This window comes from Myzus persicae, unplaced genomic scaffold, assembly GCF_001856785.1.
Source record: "Myzus persicae strain clone G006 unplaced genomic scaffold, MPER_G0061.0, whole genome shotgun sequence".
In the NCBI taxonomy this organism is placed as follows: domain Eukaryota; kingdom Metazoa; phylum Arthropoda; class Insecta; order Hemiptera; family Aphididae; genus Myzus; species Myzus persicae.
The window spans coordinates 71225-78556 of NW_019102087.1; the positions used below are offsets into that span (position 1 = coordinate 71225).

The following is a 7332-nucleotide window of genomic DNA, read 5'->3' on the forward strand; positions in this document are numbered from 1 at the left end:
TGGTATAACTCGACAAATCTGAAGCTCAATCGTTATCATATTATAATAGATTTGTGAATTAAGATTATACTTACATAATAAATCGGCTGTAATACATGGCTAAGTTTGGCGTTTTTGAATGATATATAAATAGATGGTTTCAAATTTAATATCCGCAGGAATGAAGCACATCACTGGTATCTGGAATCTTAGAGTTTTTTTACGATATGATTTTTTTTTTTAATCTCATTTCGGCACTAATGTACTCAGGTCGGTGTTAAAGGGCCTTTGTTAATATGCACCAAAATCGTAAAAATATAAAAATATACATATATATTTAGGTTTTGGTAATGATTGTGCCACTTAATTGTGGCACTTTTTGACAAATTGTAATTTGCGCCTCATAAAACAGGATAAAAGTGAATTGTTACGTAATATGTGCAATCTTGTACCTATAAAAATTGTAATTTGCTCCACTTTTCACCTTATTAAAATTGTAATTTGCACTTCTTTAATAATATGATTAATAATATTTTTTTAAAACTCATTCCTAAGAATTTTATTCACCAATTAAGTTAATTGTAATAGATAAAGTACCTAGGAAAATATTAAAATGTGCATAAGTCATATGGTAAAATAAAAAATGAAAGCTAATTATTGTAATCGTAGGTGTATACGCATACTTTGTGAACAAATGAGTAATATTTCAGTTAATAATAAAATAAAATATGACGCAAGAGTCGGAAATATTATTATAATTCATTATCCAATTGTTAATTTTATTAATATTTTATGTTATTTATTCACGTTTTATGTACTACGTATAATACTGCATGAGCTCTGTAAATTGATAAGTTAAGTTACAATAGCTTAAATTGATTGTGTGGTGAAGATTACCAAAATTTAAATGAAGTACTAAAATTTACTACTAAAATACCATCTTCTACGTACGAGATTTAATTTTTTTGACCACTCATAGCAGCTAATACCGAGAAATTAAAATCACAAACATAACCGAGGTAGCTATTCAAACGGTCATACTTCACCCGAGACGTCGAAGAGAGAGTTGTGGAACAACATTAATATTTGACTATCGGATCGATGTCGTTGGAGCGTCTCAAGATTGGTCACATTGAGCATCTTTTATGTTTCGTACTGAACATGTAATTTTCATGCATCAACATTTAAATCCAAAGTTCCATACCACGAAGTTCATTCGACGAATATAGATTTTCAAAGATGACGCAGTATTATTTCTCGATCACCCTGAGTATAATATGAAAAGGGTTTTTGGGTTGATCGGTCCCACACGCACACACGTGCACGTACAATACATATATATACACGCAGAATACGATACGCTTCCGAGAGGCGAGACCCATCACCAGAGGTGTGTGTGAGTGGGTGCACTCTGCCCGCGATTTATGCCCGCTCTCCTGCACAAGCGAAATATACTATATTGCCGCCGACTGTTGTAGTTGTACACCGACATATGGTTATCACACGCGGAATTTCTGGCCTTTATTTTCGGAGCATGGCCATTATTATTAAACGAACTGCAGCAGTATATAATAATAACACGATGTGGCCGAGGTAAACTCCTTCGCCGCATTATCGAAAGTGATGATGATCGAAGGAAAGGATGTGTTATTATTACTATTATTGTATTATTATTATTATTATATATTGTCCTTAATGACGATGCGCTGCGCCAGAATATATTGTGTGCGTGGAGGCGTTTTCGGCGCTCGCCCGACAGACGTTTTTCTTATACTGGTAGGCAGGTACCTGTCTAGTGTGCAGTATATAATATATATATATATATAGGTACATTGTATATAATTTTTTTAACTGCGCACACACGCCTGTCTGTCGAATGGGTTCGTGGTGCAAAAAAAAAGGATTGTAGCCCGTTAAAAAAAAAAAAAAACTGCCACCTGGTTTTCAACTCGAATTACTGTACCTATTCCGCGCTGCAATATAGCGGGTGGAAATCTTTTTAATTTTTTGTTATTTTTGTTATCCGACTGCCAGATCTTTTTTCGTGATTCCTTACGCACTTCGACGATATTCGTGCACGCGAAACGTACGAATTTTGGTGGAAAAAATCATTAAAACGAATTATAATTTGTGATAAAGACGCTTATTATTATTCTATAATAGCCACTGCATGAATGAATGATGCCTGCAAACGGTTATTACTTAGGCACTGTAATACACTTGCCGCCATTATACACGCCATTTAACTCGTCAGGCGGACGGATTATTCGTCATTTCAATATAATATAACATTCGGGCCACAATACGGACACGCGATAATAATGCATTATGTGCGTTATAATTTATGTAACTATATAATAAACGTTTGAATTTCTTTTTGTTTGAATTTTTATTCAAAAATGGGTAGTCAAAAAACTACACATTTTTTTGCTTTTGTTACTACTCTGCATTATATTATTAAAATTGCATAATGATATTCAATTACATATCAACATGCCAAATATTTTTTAAGCACTTGGGTATTCAACATTTCAAAGACTGTTCAACATATTTTGCAGGCTTTGCCGTTTCTCGATGCAACTCTCAAATACACCTATACCCTATGAGTATTTACTTATTGTGCATTAATTAAGTTAATACCTATGTAATGGCTATTCTGTACTATATACTACCATTATTTAGCATACCTACCTGACTTAGGAATAGGCAAGTATTGTATACCTTAACGACAGCAGCAATAAGTGGCAACAGAAGCAAATATAAATACGTATAGTGCGGTGATATGCTTCAATTATTATTTGTTTTCATTTAATGGGTAATTAATAATTATTAATTTTATTCGTAAACATAAGTGGGGACATGTTACGATATTATCAAAATGAATTTGTATGGTTATTAATAATACGAACATATTGTAACATTCATGTTAGAGGCCAACCAACAATTAAGTATAAATAAATGATACTTATAACTTATAATTTATATTGTATGTACCTATACATACTTGGTATTATAATAATAAACATATTTTTTTAGTTTCTGCATCTAATCCATACTAATGTATCTTGACTAAATAAAACTAATGACGAGGCATTTGGTGTGCATGGGTAGCTAATAACATAAAAAATTTAAGTTGAAAGATGTCTGCACTTGGTGATACAACGATGTTTAATAAAAATATATATTCAAATAATTTATATTTGTGAAAAATGTATACGTTTTTCTTTATACTGTCTTATTTCAATTAATTACCTCAGTATTGCTCTACTACAGTTACTTTTCAATAATAATTATTAACAATTTACGAATATAACATATTATAATAATAATATATACATTACACATACATAGTATATATTTATACAGTGTATGCCTATTAGAAAAGGAGTTATCTGTACAATATATATTTTATTCGTATCGTGAAGCTCATAAAAAAAGCACTCCATCGACGTGCAGAAGTAATTCGAGTTAACGACCAGGTGACAGTCTTATTTTTTTTTTCGGTCGTACAGGTCGCCTATCTCTATATTATTTTATTTGTGAACATCTGAACCCGTTCGACTGAGGCGTGTCTGTGTCCCATTATGCACTGCAATCGAACACATAAAACGTGTCTGGCAAACACTCGGTATCTGTAGTAGGTTCATATAATAATAGTTCGGTCGTTGTATTGACGAAACGGCGTTTTCGCTTTTATTGTTGTTATCACGATCAGAGTACCACAATCGATAGATGATAACAATATATTTTAAGTATATTGTTGTGTGTAGGTATCCACGTGGCTGTGAAGTCATCAATTCAGTTGACATTTCGACACAACCTCTGTCTGCATTGATGCGATTCCGATAATGGTCCACTGCGGCCAACGTATACATAAAATAATAAAAATATATTATAATATGGTCGGCGGCATTTGTGCTACGTGTCATTTTGGACATTCGTGTCTGCAACAGAATAAACGTAAATAATATATTACGCGATTTCAAATGTAAATCATAATAATATTTCTAATATACTGTACACTAGTTTATTATATTATTATTTGCATCGGTGTTGGATTATTGATAGATAATTAAATTTCTTGTCTCCGAATATTATGAGCATTGAACGTCTAGTTAAAATGCAAATAATCTTAGTAGGGCTGACATATTGATACAATGTAATTGTTTATGTATGCTGTTATAAAAAGTAGCTAAAATAGTGGAAAATTTATTCAGAGAATTCTGATTATTTTTTTTTTTTTTTTTGACAAATTTGAGTTTATCAACATTTATTTTATAATTTATTTTGAAACAAACTTAAATGTAAGTAAACAATGCACAATTGTCGTAAAACCATCATAATAATATTGGTAGAGACGCAGAGTGCGAGAGTGGTTATAGATAGTGTCGAACAAGTATACTAGATGATATTCAATAACTACTCTTCAACCACCTGTTTTTATACTTATAAATACCTAATTAAACATAGGTCATACCCTTACTTCCATGTGAGCTAGCACCTTAGAGTGTCTTCTGTAAAATAATGATCAACACGTTATCGTTGTATCATTTTTTAACTGTCAGAAACATTTTAAAAGTTCATATACCTATTTTAAGATTGTTAAGGATTTTTCATTATTTTTTGTTTTGGTGATATTTTAGGATATTACATTTCCAACCTATAATCATATGTACATATAAATGTATAAGGTCATATTCAACATTTCAAACACATAAAAGTTATATTTCTACAGATTTCTAGTGTATAGAAGTTTGTGCATTCGAAACGTATAGATAGGTCCCTGATAAGTGATAACTAATGTGCCCATGCGTTAATTAATGTAATTATTATTTAAATGTAGGTACACACGAACTATGTTGAAGTCATATTATAATTTATTTCGGCATTGGTCCTATCGGAACTCTTCCGGTCGACACTGTTTGACCTACAACAGTTTTGCATTGCGATCTAATAACGTGTGACCAACAATACCTGCAGTGGCTTAGATTTTATCATGGCGTAATAATATACAGAAAATATAAAAACAACAACAGTTGTAGGTACATACATACAGGTATAATATAGGTAGGTATGGGTAAAATATCGCGTGAAAACTCACTATACGATGTAAAATGTTCAGCTCACAGGTGCTGGAACGATGAACTGTCTATACAGTAATGCAGTAAAAAGGCACCTCTACATTATTATAGGGTCTTAAATCTTTACAATATAATACACAGTCGTAATATTTGTATATATCGACCCGTTAAGGTAAATATATTTATTACGCTTTATTGTACGCTTTTCAAAAGATAATAATACGTTTAATACGTCATTTGTACTGCATGCAGTATAATATACGTAGGTATAATAGTTAGGTATATTAAACTAATTTATACGATGCATTAAGAGCTTTATTACATATTATATAAATATTTTTTTATGTTAATAAATTATAGTATCCATAATTCGGTAATAAAATAACCATTTTATTATCTACAGTTAATATGTGTTAGGTCACGAAATGAAAAAAAAATGTATAGGACGTATGTCCTTAAATTAATAATATGTTCCAGTACTTCACACATTGGATCAATGCTCTTTATTGTTTCGTAAAGTATAGAGGTATACTTATACCTATTATTTACATATGTGCGCTTGAACACAATAGTTTCATTTTTCGCCTTGAGAAAACATCTCTTTTCCACGGAAGTTAAACATAGTAGTATAATACGTGTAATTAATTCTAATATTAAACATTAAAAATCCAAACGCATTTCATTAATTATTATAACTACGGTGCAATGGGCCCATTAGCAGTTAATTGTATTTTGAATGATGCCACGTCGCTCTGTGAATTTTGATTAAAACACTTTTTTCGTACCTACAGACGTGTTTGCGAAATTACTTTAGTCACGATAAGTGCAAATATATTCTCATAGTTGAGGGGTACAACCTAGGCAAAACACAGTAAGTTGTAGGTGGTCACGATCAATAAATTCTATGGTTTAATTGGATTACTGCAGTTAGCCTAAACTTGTTAACATCCGTATTGTTTCAAATATTATACATTATTACGTTGTGAAATGAACAATCGAATACCTACCTAACTTTATTGTGCTCGGCACAATCTGTTTCGACATTTTTTCTTTCAAAAGGAAGCTGGGAATAGTGTTTACATACCTGTATAACATTATGCCGTCCGCCTGTTCAAATAAAGTGTTTGTCGATGATGTGGATAATCACAGCGAAGAATGTGATGTATAAAAGAAGTGCTTCAGTGGAATACTGTTACTTCGACTCAAACATAAACAATGAAAGGAAAAAAAAATACCCTAAAGGTTAGAATAATATTATATTATCGCAATAACAACAGTCAACAACTACTCCACTAAAATAATATTGCGAACACTACGCAGAAGAGCCAATCAAGACGACGTCTTGTTATTACATCAAAATAATAATAATAATATAATAAAAGTTTGTCTGAAAAGAAATAACCGGCTATAATCCGTTATTTATATTCGCCAATCAGCACTCGCCCACATTATTTCCTTTAATAACGAATTTATTCAGAATCTGATTTTTGGAATTATTGGACGTACCTAATGACCATATTATTATCAAATTATTGACATTTTTTTCTACTACCTACGGAAAAAATATTCTGTGGCAATAAAAAGTCTGTTTTCAAAAGAGAAATTAAGATTTTTTTTTGGTATATTTGTTCTTACATTTATCAAAATAAAAGTCAAACCGAGATGTAATTATTTTATTTTTCGATGTACATAAAAAAAACCATAGAGTCAATAAGGATTCATTTTTTGAATCCTGGAATCTAGTGAACAATATATTTTAATTTTGTTTTATAGTTTTGATTGTAATCTATATGTCGACATCTGGTGTACAGCTGCAGCCCATTTAGCGTCATTTTCAAGTCATTATTTTTTTTTTGTTAGTACATGGTCATATTTTAGAGAACAAGTTAAATGTGCGTCACGTATAGGTGTTATCAAAGGTACCACGATAAGCACTCGACAGCTATAATATAGGTGATTGTGTTTTTTACTTTTTTTTATCAACCAAAATCTCCATTTTCTATTGTAATATTAAACTACAATTGTTGCGCCATCGAGCTAAAATATTATCATTATAAATAGCGAAATTAACACTCAATGGCACATACTGTTATTTGCCCATGATAGGTATTATGAGTAGAAACTAGAAATGATTGCTGCTGCTGCTCTGAGAGAATTAATAATTGTGGTCGTGTAATATGGTATGATGAATTATAATAATAATAATAGGTTTATGGTTTTATGGGATTTTTCATTTTATGTAATTACGATAAATAATTACTAATACGTATTA

The 7332-nt window shown here is 31.1% G+C and overlaps 1 long non-coding RNA gene across 1 annotated transcript; it reads right to left on the reverse strand.

Moving 5' to 3' along the window:
* Positions 1–3470: 3470 nt before the first annotated feature.
* On the reverse strand, positions 3471–6381 carry LOC111031173. The gene is made up of 2 exons (XR_002604172.1): positions 6145–6381; positions 3471–3923 (listed from the first exon to the last, which is right to left on the reverse strand). It is a non-coding gene; the product is annotated as an uncharacterized LOC111031173 (long non-coding RNA).
* Between the last annotated feature and the right edge of the window lie 951 nt (positions 6382–7332).